We start from the raw sequence: 17205 nt of genomic DNA, 5'->3' as shown, positions 1-17205 counted from the left end.
TTTTTCATCCGTCGATAATGAGATAAATTCTTTAGAGTAGGTAAAATCCCAACAAAAATCAACCCCGACATTGGCACCTCGAATAGGGAGAGACATTTCCCAATTGACAGGCCTTTTACCAATTGTGGGGTATTTCCTTTTTTAATTTTTAAGAGTGAAATTGTGGGCCACGTTTAAATGTTTCTAAATGCAGGGATTGTTATCCACATTGTTGAGAGAGAGAGAGAGAGAGAGAGAGAGAGAGAGAGAGAGAAAGATTTTATTGTCAAGCTCATAGGGACTCCATCTCACTATTTTTAAAAGATAGCTAACATTTTTCATTCGTCGAAAATGAGATAAATGCCTTAGAGTAGGTAAAATCCCAACAAAAACCAAACCTGACATTGGCACCTCGAATAGGGAGAGACATTTCCCAGTTAATGGACCTTTTACCAATTGTGGGGTATTTCATTCTTTTAATTTTTAAGAGTGAACATGTGGGCCACACTTAAATGTCTATTTATTTTTTGAATTTTGGCAGGCAAGGGTGTCTATCAAAAATCAATGTGAGAGAGAGAGAGAGAGAGAGAGAGAGAGAGAGAGCAAGCAATCATAGCCATCTATGCTTTTCTTTAAAGAGATTGAGAAAAAGAAGATCGCTCCTCTATCCACGTGTCGACGTGGGGCCGTCTCTTTAGCTACAGTGTCAATTTATCAACTACTATGTTACATTGGCAAGTCACGTGTGTATGCATACATGATATTGCTATCCACCCCAACACATGGGTGTGTGTGCGTGTGCGTGCGTGTGTGTGTGTGTGTGTGTGTGTGAGAGAGAGAGAGAGAGAGAGAGAGAGAGAGAGAGAGAGAGAGAGAGACCTCTTACACCACTAGTCGAACCCTCGAAGGACACCTTGCGTGAGCGATGGCGGATGGGGATGTTTTGGTTGAGGCTCCAACTTTGTCTGGGTCTTCACTTGGAGAGCCCATGGACATTCTAACAGGTCTACAGCTTGTGCTGAAGAAGGAACTTGCCCATGATGGGCTTGCCAGGGGACTCCTGAGGCTGCCAAAGCTATTGAGAAGCATGCAGCACACCTGTGTTTATTGGCAGAAGACTGCAACCAGCCTGATTATAGTAAACTAGTGCAAGCCTTGTGCTCTGAGCACAATGTCCACCTAATTTCTATTCCCAGTGCCAAAAAGCTTGGTGAATGGGCTGGGCTTTGTAAGATTGATTCTGAAGGAAAAGCGCGGAAGGTTGTTGGCTGCTCCTGTGTTGTTGTAAAGGACTATGTAGAAGAGACAGAGGGACTGAATGTCGTCCAAGAGTACCTGAAAAGTCATTAGTCCATTGCAGTCTGGACTCTGCATGTTACATTTTCGAGGCTTTGGTTCTTATGGATGTAGAGAGAGATTCCATTTATGAAGGAAATTTTGCAGAGGTTCTATTCGAACCTTCTACGAGAGAGAGAGAGAGAGAGAGAGAGAGAGAGAGAGAGAGAGAGAGAGAGAGAGAGAGAGAGAGGTTTGTAGGGGGGGACACAAGCGAACTATACAAATTTTGAATGTCATCGGTTTACTAAATTGGAACAATAGCAAAAGGCCTCGAGATCTATATGACAAATTTTTTATTCAAGTATATATATATATATATATATATGTGTGTGTGTGTTTGTGTGTGTGTGTGTGTGTGTGTGTGTAAGAGAGAGAGAGAGACAGAATTTGACACCATAAGAACATTGATATTTTCTCTCAAATATCTATCTATAGGGTCTTGAACTCATGCGCAAATTGTGTGTGTGTGTGTGTGTGTGTGTGAGAGAGAGAGAGAGAGAGAGAGAGAGAGAGAGAGAGATCTCAACTTATGCCTGTCACCTATGTATCATTCCAATTTTATCATATGCTTCAAACCTTTAATATAAGTTGGGATTCTCTCTATGATGTTAAAATATTCTATAACCTTTTTTATTGACATTAAAAGTTTCCTAAACCTTGACATGTCCACACATAACTGTCCCCTTCTATCATCGCGTAGTGCCTAACGAGAGAGGATGCTCGCAACCGAGCATATCAACGAAGAGCGACAGGCCTGTGTGTGTCTCCCTTGACTAGGTGATCTATCTCTCTCTCTCTCTCTCTCTCTCTCTCTCTCTCTCTCTCTGCCCAAGCCCTCGAGACCCTTCTTGCACATGCTCTTTGTAGCCAAAACGCCCTTCATTTTGTTGATGTATTCGCAATGCACATTTCCTCCCCATTAAGATGGAGATCAAAATTAATAATAAAAATTGAAATTTTAGAGCATTTTTTAACTATTTTTAGCCGTTTTACTTAATGTTAACCCGATTTGAGATCAGCTAACCTAAAATCTCAATTACTAGGCTTAAGCAAACCTTCTCCAAACACAGTTGGCAAGGAGTCCTCCTATTGCATAGCTTGTGTGTGTGTGTGTGTGTGTGTGTGTGTGTGTGTGAGAGAGAGAGAGAGAGAGAGAGCATTTAACATCACCAAAATAAACAATTGAGTGAAAAATAGTATGTAATGAGTTCTAAGAGGGGGGGAGAGATTGAGAGAGGGAGAAGAAGAAGAAGAAAAGAAAATAATTACACAAGAGACCTAAAAAATATCACCGACGAGTTTTGATTTTTAAACGCAAGTGCTTACATGTTCGCATACTTTCTCAAGGAGGGAGAGGAGGCTGAGAGTTTTATTATTGTAGTAACAATCACATTGACCATAAAGTTTAGAGAGAGAGAGAGAGAGAGAGAGAGAGAGAGAGAGAGAGAGAGAGAGAGAGAGAGAGAGAGTGATACTCCTTAAAGGTTAGATTTACTATGGGACCAAATACAACATGTAGCATGCATAAAGGCTATGGATATAATGGTGACAATTGACAAAAGAATCCATGAAGCTTCTGCGAGAGAAAGAAATGTAGGCCGTGGATTGGCGTGCTAAAATGTAAGAAAAGCAAGTTTGATGTGATTAAAAGTTGAGCACTTAAGTAGGATATGATGCTCATGCTCTTAAGTTTTTAAGGGACATAATGTGCATACATAAAGAGCTCTCCTACACCACCTCAATGTCCGATCTCACATTTAAGGGAATAGGAGCTAAGCCAAATGGTTGGTGTTGTGTAGATTCTGCGTAACGAAATAGGCTTAACCATGTATATGGTTGAACATAGTCTGCTCTCTCAAAGAGGAACATGCTTTTGTAATTTTGGAAGAAAGGGAAAGAGAGATCAATGACATGCATGATTTTAGGTCACAACCTCAATTTTGCATGACATCCTTCAGTTTAGCATAAATGGAAAAAAATATTGCAAAAATAAACAATTGAGCAATCTTATTTTTCTTTATTTCTATCACATTTTAAATTGAATATGGCATGAAAATGTACATGAAAAATTAGTGTGCACCTTATTGTAGTAAAATGAGGATTCCCTCTCTCTTTCAATAGAAGTAGAGCACTCCTAAGTTTGTTGAGCAAGGGCTAGCACCTCATAAAAAATCTAGTGAAAAATAATTTCTATGAGAAGCTCCCAAGCTTGGTATTAAAGAATAATTTGTGGCATTTTACATATATTCATGTTTGTTAGAATCTATCAAGAGATCACGTCATGAATCACTTTTGGAAGTGCAAGAGACTATACATGTAGAAAGAGAGCATTGATAGCGTTCCATTTGGAATAGAAGATGGTCCTATGAGAATAGAGGTGATATTTGTGGTATTTTACATATATTCATGTTTGTTAGAATCTATCAAGAGATTGCGTCATGCATTACTTTTAGAAATACAACAGACTATACATGTAGGAAGAGACTATTGATAGTGTTCCACTTGGAAGAGAAGATAGCCATTTGAGAATAGAGTGATGTTTCTTTGACCGCAACAACGCGCGGGTCACATACTAGTATCTATCTATACTATATATAAAGGGGGAAGGGATTCATGCCCCCTCCCTTTGACATGTGTTGAAAGCACGATCCTCCGACGATCCTCTGGCTAGTGAACTTTGCACACATATGACACAATAAGAGAGAGAGGTGTCCCACATTTGGTAGAGGAGAATCAGAAGAGACATGCAAGATTGACGAGGGAAATAATCGCTCATTGAAGAGAGTTGGTGCGGCGGCCAGCTGACGGAGCTGAGTGTAGGAGAGTTAGCTAGCACCCGAGGCATTAATCAACAACGGGCCTCTTCACAACCCTTCACTGTGGAAAGGGTGCGATAGTAGTCCAAGCACCTCGATTGGAGGGAGCCAGTCTCTTCAAATCTCCCATCAGTGCTCTCCCCAAACACCTTCCTCATTGTCTCTTGCCCACACAACACCCACAACGGCTCAAAGGCATGGAAAGAAGGGACAAAAATAGGGAGGCTTGCAGAGCAGAGTGGCAAGCGTTTTGGGTGTACTCACATAAGAAGGACAACATGTAGGTATTAGGAGGAGATGTAGGGTTCCCTATCAGATGTGTGTAGATCCCCCCCCCCCCCCCCGGCACTCACCTCTCTCTCTCTCTCTAAAGTCTCATGCAAGCCTCTTCCATTTGCAGTGCCCATTGTTAGCACGTGAGATGCAACTTCATGTTAAAGCCTTCACCTCAAGGCAAGTTGCATCATCCGGCTATTGGCTTGGATTATGGAAGGGAGGGTAGGTGTTGCTACACACGGTAACATTGGGAGAAATTTAGGGTACCAGAGAGTAGGGAGAAAATAGCAATTGAGCGATGACCAGATGGATCAGCAAGCTACTTGCACTTTTTTGACTTGCAGCAGCAGAGGCTATGACACGGTTTAACTTGCAGCAACATGGGCACCAGATGGAATTGCGCGAGCAGGAAGGCAGTAGCTTGGAAGAGGGCACTTTACAACAAGAGGAGGGCAATGAGAGGTTGGCACTTGCAACTAGGACTGCGTTAGTGGTGGTAGCATGCACACGGCCACTATCAACAAGTGCAATGGATTGTTGATTTTTAGTGCTACGACATGGTAGCAACCAAGAGAGTATTCCTTGATGATGGTAGTTGCATGAAGCTTGGAAGGCATCTCACATATGTCAACAAGAATCACCTACCTCTCTCTAACTAAAAGAAAGCATCTCTCTCTCTCTATGCTTAAGAAATTAACCTGACTTTAGAGAGAGATTATTGCCATAATTGTCAATTTGTATGTAACTTTGCACCGTAGCCACACACACACACACACACACACACACAGAGTCAGTCTACAAGGCTTGCTAAAACATGTTTTATACCATTAAAAAAGGGCACCCTTCAAAACGTTTTCAACTTTTAGGTTGGATTTTGAAGCATATGCATTGGTGGTTTTCTTCAAGGCAAGATTAGGTTGAACTTTAAAGTATTTGCATTGGTAGTTTTCTTCAAGGCAAGATCGAAATCTAGCTGCAATTTTGCGAATTAGCTGACTAAAACTACACTTAACACCTTTTTTTTTCTCAAATGAGAGAGAGAGAGAGTTACATCGTTGACCATTGATAATTGTGCACCAGGTCCACACTTTTCTACCGAGTGAAAGGTGTTGTTAAAATAGCCAATGGCAAAAGGTGACAACCAGGGCTAGAAAAATACAATTTTCCTAACCGAAGAAAACAAGGGCAAACTTGAAATTCTACCGGTTTTTAGGCCAACATTTGAAGCTTTTGCCGGTGTTTACACTAAAACTTGTGTAAATTTGCCCGTTTTCTTAAAGGCAAGCTCAAAATCTAACCGGGATTTTATGATTTTAGCCAGTTAAAATACACTGTACCTCGGTTTTTTTCTAACACTGGTGACAATAATAGGTGAGCAACAAACATCACGCTGATTAAAGCAAGCAACAAGTGAGCCAACATCCTAACCCTGAGACTCCCGCTATGATTGCAAATGTTTATGATGGTTCAAAAGGTTTTTCCAAAAGTGAATCCACATACACTTGCACTCTCGTTCAGGATGTCATCTTTTGGAATGGATTAATTGTGGCTGGTCATACTGATATGGCCAAAAGAACTCACGATGATATATTTTTAGTCAAGGGTTGTTGAAAAAAAATGCCGTGCTTGGCATTGCCTTGGTCGACATGTATGCCAGATGTGGTGTAGTTTATAAAGCACAAAAAGTGCTTGAGGAGCTTCCTATCTGAGATGTCGTCTCTTGAGAGGCACTGATTGCGGGATATGCCCAACTTCTGTCAAGGCCAAGAAGCTCTGGTCTGTTTTCAGTTGATATGAAGCGATGGTGTCTCTCAAGATGCGATCACATACACTTGGCACTTCCTTGGTCGACATGTAGTCCAAATGTGATGCACGTCATAAAGCACAAAAAGTGCTTGAGGAGCTTCATGTTTGGGATATGGTCTCTTGGAATTATGCATTGATTTCCGGATATGTCCAAATTGGGCAAGCCCTCGGCTATTTTTAGTGGATGCGAAACGAGGGTTTTGACTCCAAATGCCATCGTATACACTTGCATCTTGAAGGCAAGGGTCATGGTCAAGAAGCTTTGGGCTATTTTTAAGAGATGCAGAGATTGCATCTCTCCGAATGCAATCATGTACACTCGCACTGAGGCGGTCCGGGGCGAGCAACAAGAGAGGCTACCTCTAAACACCCCTCAAGGCTCCCGTGCTGCTCAATTGGGGCTGGGGGCAACCACAAGCACAACACAACAACCAACCCACAGCCAAACCCAAACAAGATAGGGGCACCACCTAGTTAGAGAGTGAACTAGGACGCAAAAGAGGAGAATCCCTTAGCAATACAAGCGAGAAGGAAGGGTACACTATCACTAATTTAAATGCTACCAATACACGCACCCAACACACACACATACACACAAAAGAAAGAGAGAGATCTTTGTGCAAGAATTTAGCTTCAATTTTAATGATTGACGTGGGTGTATGAACAGCTTGGAGGAGAGTCAAGAGACATGATTAAGTTTGATGATGTTGCAATCTACACATTATCTTAGGGTTATGGGAGACCTCTCACCATACAACCCTCTTATAATGTTTTCCCAAGCAACCAAAACAAACACAAGAGCTCTTGAGTCACATACAAGCAGATACTACAAAAGAATCTCAAAATGAAAACGCGTCACCTTAAACCAACGAGATGAGATTGCCAAGAGTGAATTGGAGAGACTCAAGAGAGCTTTGACCCGCGATTTGCACCCAACTTATTGATTAAATTGATGCGCAAGAGTAGGTACAACTTTGATTGGAAGTTATGAATCACTCACTCCCTTGCAATGTTACAACTAGCTCAAAGAAGCTTTCCTATACAGCACATGTAATGGTGCATAGAGAGCTCACTCTCACTCCCTAAAACTAAGATGGTGAATGGCACGCTCAAAGTAGTGAGCAATAGTGTAGGGATCCTTCTATTTACAAAGGGAGAAGGGCTCTATTTATAGGTGAGGAGAGCCCTAATTAGGATTATATCTAATCAACATTTTCATAGAAAACCATGTTTATGAAATTTTTTATATGTTCTTATGAGAGTGGGGCTCTCTTGTCTCTTGAATCACATGGATGTGGGCTTAAGAGGAGAGAATTATTGAGGTGAAATAGAGAAGATTCTAGAGAGGTGAGTGATTTTTTGTGTGAGGTTGCCTACTCCACGGTAGAGTAGAGTGGGTGCAATTTACCCAAAAAAGGGTTAGTAGTTAGTGTTCGTAGTTTGAAGTTAGTAGGATGGGGTAAAATTACATGGCATATGCACTCAAGGTGCATTATATGATTTATACAATGATAAAAAGTAAGAGAAGGATGAGAATATACACAATTTGGTGGAAACCACAAGATGTAAATGAAATTTTCCACCTTCTCCTCCAGTGAATGAAGTGGTTGTAGAACTTTGTCGGTGCAGTTCTTGTGACCATGGGGAACTTGAATTCTCCATGATCAAAATCCTCCTTTTGCAGGGCTTGAGCTTGTTTATTTGCTGATTTTTTCTCTTTTTATGAAAGGATGAAGAGGTTATGGTAATATGAATTTGATTCTAGAGAGAGAAATTGAGGTATATGTGTGTAGAGATGATAATCTTTTGAGCTATGGAGTAAGGAGAGATGGAAATGGTGAAGAAGATGAAGTAAGCCATGAAAGTTGCAGGTTTGAGTGAGGGATGGAGAGGAATGAGTGTATGTGTGTGGAAGTGGAAAAGGAGGTGAGAGAAGACTATGGGTTACTTTGTGAGAAAAGTGGACAGACTGGGGTCCACTCAAAAAATCATAGCTCACTGGTGGTTGCTCCAAAAGTCATGAAAAACTTTGAGGTGATTACTCAGTTTGTGGGCTACATTTTCTCTTCAGATCACCGCTCCAAATTCGGAGTGAAGATGGGTGCCAAAAATCTCACCAAAAAGCCTGTTTTTATGCCTGCAAAAGTCTTTTAGTGGCCCCCTCCTTCGTTGAATTTGTATAATGTATCCAAGAGTGAGCCCCTCCTTTGTCATATCATAATACAAAGCATCCAAGTTGCCCTTTACACATGCATGGAGGAGGATTATTGGTGAATAAAGCAATATATACATGGTGGGACTAGTGTATGGACTATTCATAGATTTTAGCTCAATGAGCACATGGTGTTAGAATAATGAGTAAAAATAATTTTAAAAAATAAAAAATATGGAGGAATTATGGATATGGAAAGATATTGGAATCATATGATATGGTCCCTCTTTGTATTATTTTGGGTGAAAGAGGAAAAGGTATGCAAGTAAATGAAAATAATATAATAAACATGACTAAGAAAGTAGAAATCGATTTTTTTGTTTTCACGGGGGTGAGGGTGAAAATATGGAGGTGGTTTGTATAAAAGAAAAATATGAGGTTAGAGTATGTACACATTGGCAAAAAATATAGTTATGGTGTAAGAGGATGAAAGAAGGCATACACAGGTTTAATAAAACACACACCTCAGTATAAATGTTTAAATAAAATATCAAAATAATTATAAAAAATCTCTATATTTAGGCCATATATATAATGAAATATTTACACACAAAGAGGCCATAAATTACCTTATTTAATTTTTTTTACTTTTTTGGCTCAATTAGCCCAGTGACTAGCTAATTGAGGGTTTTTAAGAAAATATGGAAAAAGTCCCCTAACTCACACACGCCTATATATAGTGAAATGGTAGGGATAGACATAGTGTTTGGGTGAATTTGGTAGGGTGAGGTAGCTCACTATGACAATTTTGAATAGCCGAAAAACGGCTATCAGCATCTTAAAGGCATGTGGCATTACACAAGATACTGATATGGGCAAAAAAGTCACATGATATGGTTAGTCGGGGGTTGTTGAAAGGGAACATCGTGCTTAGCTCTTCCTTGCTCAACATGTATGCCAGATGTGGTGCATTCATTAAGCACAAAAAGTGCTTGAGGAGTTTCCTTTGTGGGATGTCGCCTCTTGGAATGCATTGATTGTGGGATATGCCCAACTTGGGCAGGGCAAGGGAGATCTGGGCTGTTTTTGGCATATGTAAAGCAAGGGTGTCTCTCCAAATGCAATCACGTACACTTGCAATCATGTCTAGGATGTCATCTCTTGGAATGCATTGATTGTGGGTGGTGCTCAAGATGTTGATATGACCAAAAGAATTCACGATGATATTGTTAGTCAAGTGTTGTTGAAAGAAAACGGCATGGTTGGTGCTGCCTTGGTCGATATGGATGCTAGATATGGTGCACTTCATAAAGCAGAAAAAGTGCTCGAGGAGCTTTTTGTCTAGGATGTTGCCTCTTGGAATGCACTGATTGCGGAATATGCCCAACTTGGGTAGAGTAAGGGAAATCTGGATTGTTTTTGGCAGATGCAAAGCAAAGGTGTCTCTCCAAATGCAACCACATATGCTTGCATCTTGAAGGTAATGGTCAAGGTGAGGAAGCTCTCGGCTGTTTTTAGCAGATGTAGAGTGAGGGCATCTCTCCAAAATGCAATTACATACACTTGCAATCCTATCTGGGATGTCAACTCTGGAATGTACTAATTCTGTGTGGTGCTCAAGATGTTGATATGGCCAAAAAAATTCACGATGATATTGCTAGCTAGTGGTTGTTGAAAGAAAACGTCGTGCTTGGTGTTGTCTTGGTCGACATGGACGCCATATGTGGTGCACTTCATAAAGTACAAAAAATGGTTGAGGAGCAACCTGCCTGGGATGTCGTCTCTTGGAATGCATTGATTGCGGGATATCCCCAACTTGGGTAGGGCAAGGGTGTCTCTTTGGATGGAATCACATATGCTTGGCACTATCTTGGTTGACATGTATGCCAAATGTGGTGCAATTCATAAAGCACAAAACTTGCTTGAGGAGCTTCCTGTCCTCTCTTGGAATGCATTGATTACGTGATATCCCCAACTTGGCACTTTCTAGGTCAACATGTATGCCAAATGTGGTGCAATTTGTAAAACAAAAAACTTGCTCGAGGAGCTTCCTATCCTCTCTTGGAATGCACTAACTATGGGATATTCCCAACTTGGCACTGTCTTGGTCAACATGTATGCAGATGTGGTGCAGTTCATAAAGCACTAAAAGTGCTCGAAGAGCTTCCTAGCCGGGATGTCATTTCTTGGAATGCACTTATTGCGGGATATGCCCAACTTGGGGAGGGCCAAGAAGCTTTGGGCTGTTTTCGACAGATGCAAAGTGAGGATGTAGCTTCTTCTTGGCCCTCTCCGCTGCTTGCATTGCTCTTGTTTAGTGAATAGAGTGCAAAGTTAGCAGATTTGTCGAAATTTTCTCTGGATTGTCCTTTTAGACTGAAATGCTGACAATTTGGTCCAAATTGCTTCAAATCAATTTTTGAACAAGCAAAGATGCATAAAATCATACAAGGAACAAAACTGTATGGTCAAAACAAAAAGTTGCAACTAAAGTAAATAATCGCGATTATTTACAGTTGAGGAAAATTTTCAACTTTTTGCAAACTTGGCTTTATAGGCTTGAAGTATATACCAAATACATGCTCTGAGTGAATTATGGACTCATTTGGATGCACAGGGTGAAAATGGTACTAGATTTTGGCTTTAGATTTCTAAAACAGTAGATATAAAGGAAATTTGAGATTTTGAACTCCAAATTGATTCAAAATTGGCTAGTGGACTTAACACATCATGTACTTTGGATGTATAATGACAAAATATCCAAATTCCCCAATTTTGACCAGAAAGTAAATAATCGCGATTATTAACTTTTCTTCCAAAATTGACAATTTTTGGTACAAATTGGTTCTAGGCATTGTATAGACCTTGTATATGAGATATGAGGTGATTTGGATCAAGAAAAGTTGTTCATAACCCAAATTTTGGCTTGCAAAGACTTCTTTGCGTTTTTTTGGCAATTTTACAAGTAATGGGTGGTCATTTTGGCTTATACTTGATTTTTGGCATGTAATAGGTGTGTACACATGATAGGTGAGGTGATTTGACAATTTCCAAGAAAAATTGATACAAAAGTAAATAATCAAGATTATTTACAACATTGACAAAAACTTTACAAAACCTACAAATTTTAACCTAGACATGTTTCATACACCTATTACAAGTCCTAAATTGAATTTGGTTAAGTTTGGTCATGCCGGCATCACTTTGTGCTCTGTCGACTCTGAAATCACCATTTTTTGTGACTACTCTGTCTATTGGGTTGGTCCGTCAACTTTGAGGCTTTGGACTTGTTCGTAACATAGTCGTGAAGCAACCTGTCCAATTCTGGCTCATTTGGAGTCATCTTGACCCCGCATGTCGAATTTGATGCTTTGTAACCTTCGAACCGTTTTCTACTTTTTGAGGGCTTTGCTTGATGGATTTCACCAAACCAATCAAATACATTGTATATGGACCTCATTAGCAAGCCATCTGTGGAGTTAGGTCGGAATTCTGGCATTTGCCAAAAACCTAACTTTTTTACTGGGGACTCCCTTGACCCCAGCGGAATGGTCATTTGATGGTATAGACAGGTTCTATTATGTTAGGGCATGCTATGGTTCAAATCCCATCCGATTTGGTCAAGCTGGCAAGCTGCTGTGATCAGTTTTAGGTCGTAGGTCTTCGTCACTGCTCGATTTCTAGGATTTTTTCTAGGGATTTAGACTAGCTACCGGCCGTACAAAATGGATCATTGTCGAGTAAAGAACTTACCCCTCATGTCTTGTTTGAGACGGCGCTGAAAATGGTCAACTGTGGGCTCCAGAAAAGTCGCCCGAAAGAGGCCGAAATCTCTCTCTGCAAAGGCTCCCAGTGGAAATGAGGTAGTTTTAGCCTACTTTGGATATCTATACCCGGACTTCCCGAACCAAATTTCCCCAGATTCCCCCGTTAGTCCTACTAGGTTGTGAAATCTATGTTAGACTCAAAAAATTCCCTGATCGGACTCCTGTAGCTCATTCTACAAGAATTTTGCAAAAGTAGGCCTAGCCGCCTAATTTAGGCTTCCCGCTTCCATCTTCTGATTTTATTGAAAATTTTTAAGCTTGTCTGCCTTGTCTTTCTAATCACCATCCTGTCTTCCGTTTTTCCATATGAGCCCCCCTGCTATTTATTATTAATTTTTGACGTGTTTATTTGAAAAAATCAAAGAAAATAGAAAAATGCTCTAAAAAAGTAAAGTAAAAATCCAATAGTTAAGAAAATCCCTTGAAAAACACAGCTTTATTGTTTTTTGTTGTTTTCTTCATTTTTAAGCCTCATTATCAACAAAGACGATGAAAAATACCCAAAAAAGGACTATTTTTAATGATTTTCTGATAGTATATACACTATTTACACTCATAGGGAAGATATTATTAGTGAATTTTTCCTTGATGATGAATTATAAGGGAATTATTAGGTAATTTTACAAAAAAACACACATTAACATCAAGCTTTTTTCTCCCTCTTCAAGCATTGCCCTTAATTACTTAGCACTTAGTACTTAGTTCTTAGTGCCCTTCCACCCCTCCTAGATGGCGTACTTCGGGGCGGCTGCGTGCATGGGTTGAACAATCGTGTCTATGCATAGCCTTGATTGGCTCTACCATGATATGAAGATCAATGCAATTCAAACCAATATACTGTGCAAGAGCTGGGTCTTGAGTAATTAACTCAAGGGTTTCCGATGTCTAGGTTTGTTGCTGATGTCTACCAAAGAGCAAATCTTGTAGCTTGTGTGCTCTCTGTTTGATTGTACCATCAGGATGATTTAGCACACTGATTGCTTGAGGTGTTGGTAGCACTTTCGACTGTTGTCGAGCTTTTTCTCGCCATTGGTAATTTAGTCGACGTGGTGCTGCATGGTGTGGTGGAATCTGTTGAGACTTAACTCGCCATTGCTTGATTGGTTTTGCGGGTTGTGGAGAAGATAACTGCTCTTTTTTCTTCCAAACCATTTTCATGTTAGGTTCCTTGCTCGGAGATGCTCATCTCTGTGTTCGAACCCTTGGATCCTTCTTTTGTTTCGTCGGTGAAGTTTTAGGCACCCAGATCTGAATCGGTTTATCCATAAGCTGTGCTTTTGGTACCCAAATTTGCATGACTCCTTGCATGCTACATGTAGCATTTGATTTTCGAGGGGATGGACAAGATTGACTTTGTGGATTGGTCTGCTGATTGCTTCTTTTCCATTCCTCCTTCCTTGGTGCAATTAGAACAATGAGTTGCCCTCCTTTAGGTGATGGCTTTAGTTGGTTCGTATCCCAATCTGGTACTGCCTTGTATGTACGCATCTAGGGAATTCCAAGAATCATCATCTCATTCATGTGTTCATCTGGTAAGCATCCAAACTAATGAGGACATAAACATCCATGTACTATCACGTTCAAGTTGACTACTCCCAATATTGGAGTTGGGTTCTTGTTGCATCCTTTGATTGTCGCTATTCCTGTCGTCAATGCTTGACTTATTGCCTTCTTGTATGTGGAATTGACTGCATTTACTCTAGCTCCTGTGTCGACCAAAGTATTGGTGCTATTATTGTTGAGCTGTACTTTAATGCGCAGGTCCATTCCATCTAACCACACATCATCTGTTGAAACTGTGTCTTTAGGTAATTCCCATTGTCGATCATCTATTTCCAAAGTGTTGATGGGAATCGGTATCTGTTGATTCTTGAGAACAGCTTTCTACTTGAGTACCCGAAGCCGAGCTTCCTCTTGGGCTTCATCAATAACCTGTTGTCATTTGATCTTCCTTTGTTTTGCTGCATGCATTCTCTCTAGCAATTCATTGGTTAGTGGCAAATTGTATTTCTTTATACGGCATCCGCTAATCCGTTGATTCACCATCTGGGGTGGACAATTTTACTGCTCCACTTGGAGATATATCTTCAATGATAAATGATCCGTTTTCCTTTTTCTTAAACTTGGGAATGTGTTGCTTAAGGGAATAGACTAGAACTAAGTCCCCTTTCTTGAAGATTTTTGTGACTAAGTGGGAATCAAAAAACTGTTTTTGTTTCCACTTTTGTGCATAGATATGAGCTACAACAGTTAGCCTTTGCTCTCTAGATTTTCCAAATCTTCAAGTCTTTCTGACAATTCATGTCCGGTCCACGCAAGATTCTGTGCTACCCTTAATGTCGGCAATAGAAATGTATTGGCAGTATGGCATCAAGACCATAAACAAGGTTAAAGGGTGTAGCATTTAGAGCTGTTTTGAATGAAACTCGATAAGCCCATAGAGCAGCATGGAGGTTCATTTCCCAGTCTGTCCTCCCTGAACTAACCACTTTAGTCAGCACAGATCTAAGAATTTTATTCATATGCTCAGCTTGTCCGTTTTCTTGTGAAGGAGCTGATTTGTTATGGATGACCATAAACTCATTAAGCAAATACTCTATTACCTCATTGAGGAAATGAGTTCCCCGATCACTGACAATCTCTATTGGCAGTCCATATCTCGTGAATACATACTCATATAAGAATGTAGCAGTGGTTCTGGCATCATTCTTTTGAGTTGCTTTAGCCTTGGCCCACTTGGTCAAATAGTCAATAGCTACAATGATATATTGATCCTAGGTTCTATACGAAGGTGGCTGTATCGGTCCAACAAAATCTATACCCCATCTTGCGAAGGCTCTAGCCCCCATCATTGGTCTTAAGGGCATGCTATCTACTCGTGTTGGCATTCTTGCTCGTTGACAAGCATCACACCTTCGAATATATTCTTTAGCATATGCAAAAAGTGTTGGCCACCATATACCTACCATCAATATTGCTCTTGTGGTGGTCTCACTAGAAAAGTGACCTCCAGCTAATCCAACATGTGCTTGTTCTATAATCAGAATATACTCGTTTTCATTTGCACAAAGACGCAAATATTGATCTTTATCTAAGTAAGTAACCAAATAATTACTCCACTTAGGAACATGTGACATTTGAAACAATGTTACATGAGGAATGGGTGTTTTTTTTTTTACATTGAGGGAAATCCTTTATAAAAGATCAAACATCTCTCCTCATAGCCGGCCAAAATACTCCAAGTCTCAAGATTCGTTGCATAGTTTGGTCTTCCGCAAAGTGAAGTCCTATTATGGTAACATGTGCGTAACTTAGGTATTATTCTTTTTCTTCAGGGTTAATGCATAAGAGCAATATCCCATCTTGATTTCTTTTGTATAGCCTTCCAGCTAGTAATTGATACATAGCCGATTGCTCAATTAATCTGATTGTGATAGGAAGTGGTATTTGTGAATCCACTTGAGCTATTGTCATCAATGACACAATGTTTTTCGACCATCTAGGCATCATTTCTACAGAGAACAAATAGGCATCTAGTAAATCATTGTCTACCCCTTTAGGTGATTCCCCTAAAACAATTCTTGATAAATGATCTGCTCGTTGATGTGTAGTGCCTTTTTTTACAACCACAGTAAAATCAAATTCGAGAAGAATAATGAACCATCTCACTATTCTCCCTGTGTTGCATGGCTTGTTGACCAAATACAACAAAGATTGGTGGTCCACAAAGAACACAAACTTGTTGGCTAATAGGTAATGTCTATACTTTCTAACGGCATAGATCATTCTTAATCCTTCTCTTTTGGTGGTGGTGTAATTCTTTTCTGCCATGTTCAATTGTCTGCTAGCATAAGAAATAGGAAAGTCAATTTTCTCGTCTCCTGGTTGAGCTAGTATACAATCGATAGCAAAATAAGAAGCATCTACATGTACGTAGAATACCTTATCCCAATCTGGTGCTTTCAATATTCGAGCTGAGGTGAGAGATTGCTTAAGCTTCATGAAGGATTCTTCACATGCCTCGTTCCATTCAAAGTGCGTAATCAAGCTATACATGGCTTTTGCAATTATAGCGTACATGTAGATGAACCGTCGGTAATATCCACAATGTCCCATGAAGGTTTGTACCCCCTTGACTGATGTTGGTCTAGGCAAATCAACAATGACATGAATCTTTTCAATATCAGTATCTATGCCATTTTAAGACACCATATGTCCAAGAATTTTTCCTTGGCTTCCCATGAATATGCACTTTTCAGGATTTAAGCAAATCCTATAAAGTCTACATTTTTTGAATACCTTTTTGAGGTGTTCAAAATGATCAGCCCGGATTGATGAATGGATGCATAGATCATCCATATATACTTCTAAGAATTTCCTAAGATATTCTTTGAAAGCATGGCTCATCAACCTTTGAAACATGGCTGCAGCATTAGTTAACCCAAATGGCATAACCCGATAGGCAAATATACCCCATTCTATTGGAAAAGCAGTTTTGTGTTGATCTTTTGGGTCAACCAAAAGTTGATTGTATCCCGAAAAGCCATCTAAGAAGCTGTAAGCTTCTTTTCCTGCAACTCGTTCTAAAACATGCTCAGTAATCGGAAGAGGAAAGTTGTCTCTGATGGTAGTTGCATTCACCTTTTTGAGATTAACACACACTCATAATTTTCCATTCTTCTTGGGTACTACCACAATTGGAGACACCCAATCTGTGTGTTCAATTTTGTAAATGAATTCAGCTTCCTTTAGTTTTTCAATCTCTTCTTTGATCTTCCTGGCAAATGTTTTGTTATACGTGTATGGTCTCTGTCTACTTGGTTTCGCGTCATATCTCATGGGTATAATATGTTGACAGATTTCTCGATCAACACCCTTGAGATTCTTTGTAAGTCTAAGAGAAGATATCTCGGTATTACTTTAACAAGCTCAACAAAAGCTTTTCTTCTTCTTCTATTAGGTCATTCGTAATGCAAGCAGGTGTAGGCTCTTCTCTTGGTTTAGCCAAGTC

General features: G+C 40.0%; 1 pseudogene; it reads left to right on the top strand.

Annotated features, from left to right (window-relative positions):
• Positions 1-904: 904 nt before the first annotated feature.
• Positions 905-1412, top strand: LOC147448031 (small ribosomal subunit protein eS12 pseudogene; annotated as a pseudogene).
• The last annotated feature ends 15793 nt before the right edge of the window (positions 1413-17205 follow it).

The sequence above is a fragment of the Adiantum capillus-veneris genome, chromosome 11, assembly GCF_014529385.1.
Source record: "Adiantum capillus-veneris isolate H3 chromosome 11, ASM1452938v2, whole genome shotgun sequence".
NCBI lineage: Eukaryota > Viridiplantae > Streptophyta > Polypodiopsida > Polypodiales > Pteridaceae > Adiantum > Adiantum capillus-veneris.
This window is presented reverse-complemented; position numbering and strand designations above follow the sequence as displayed.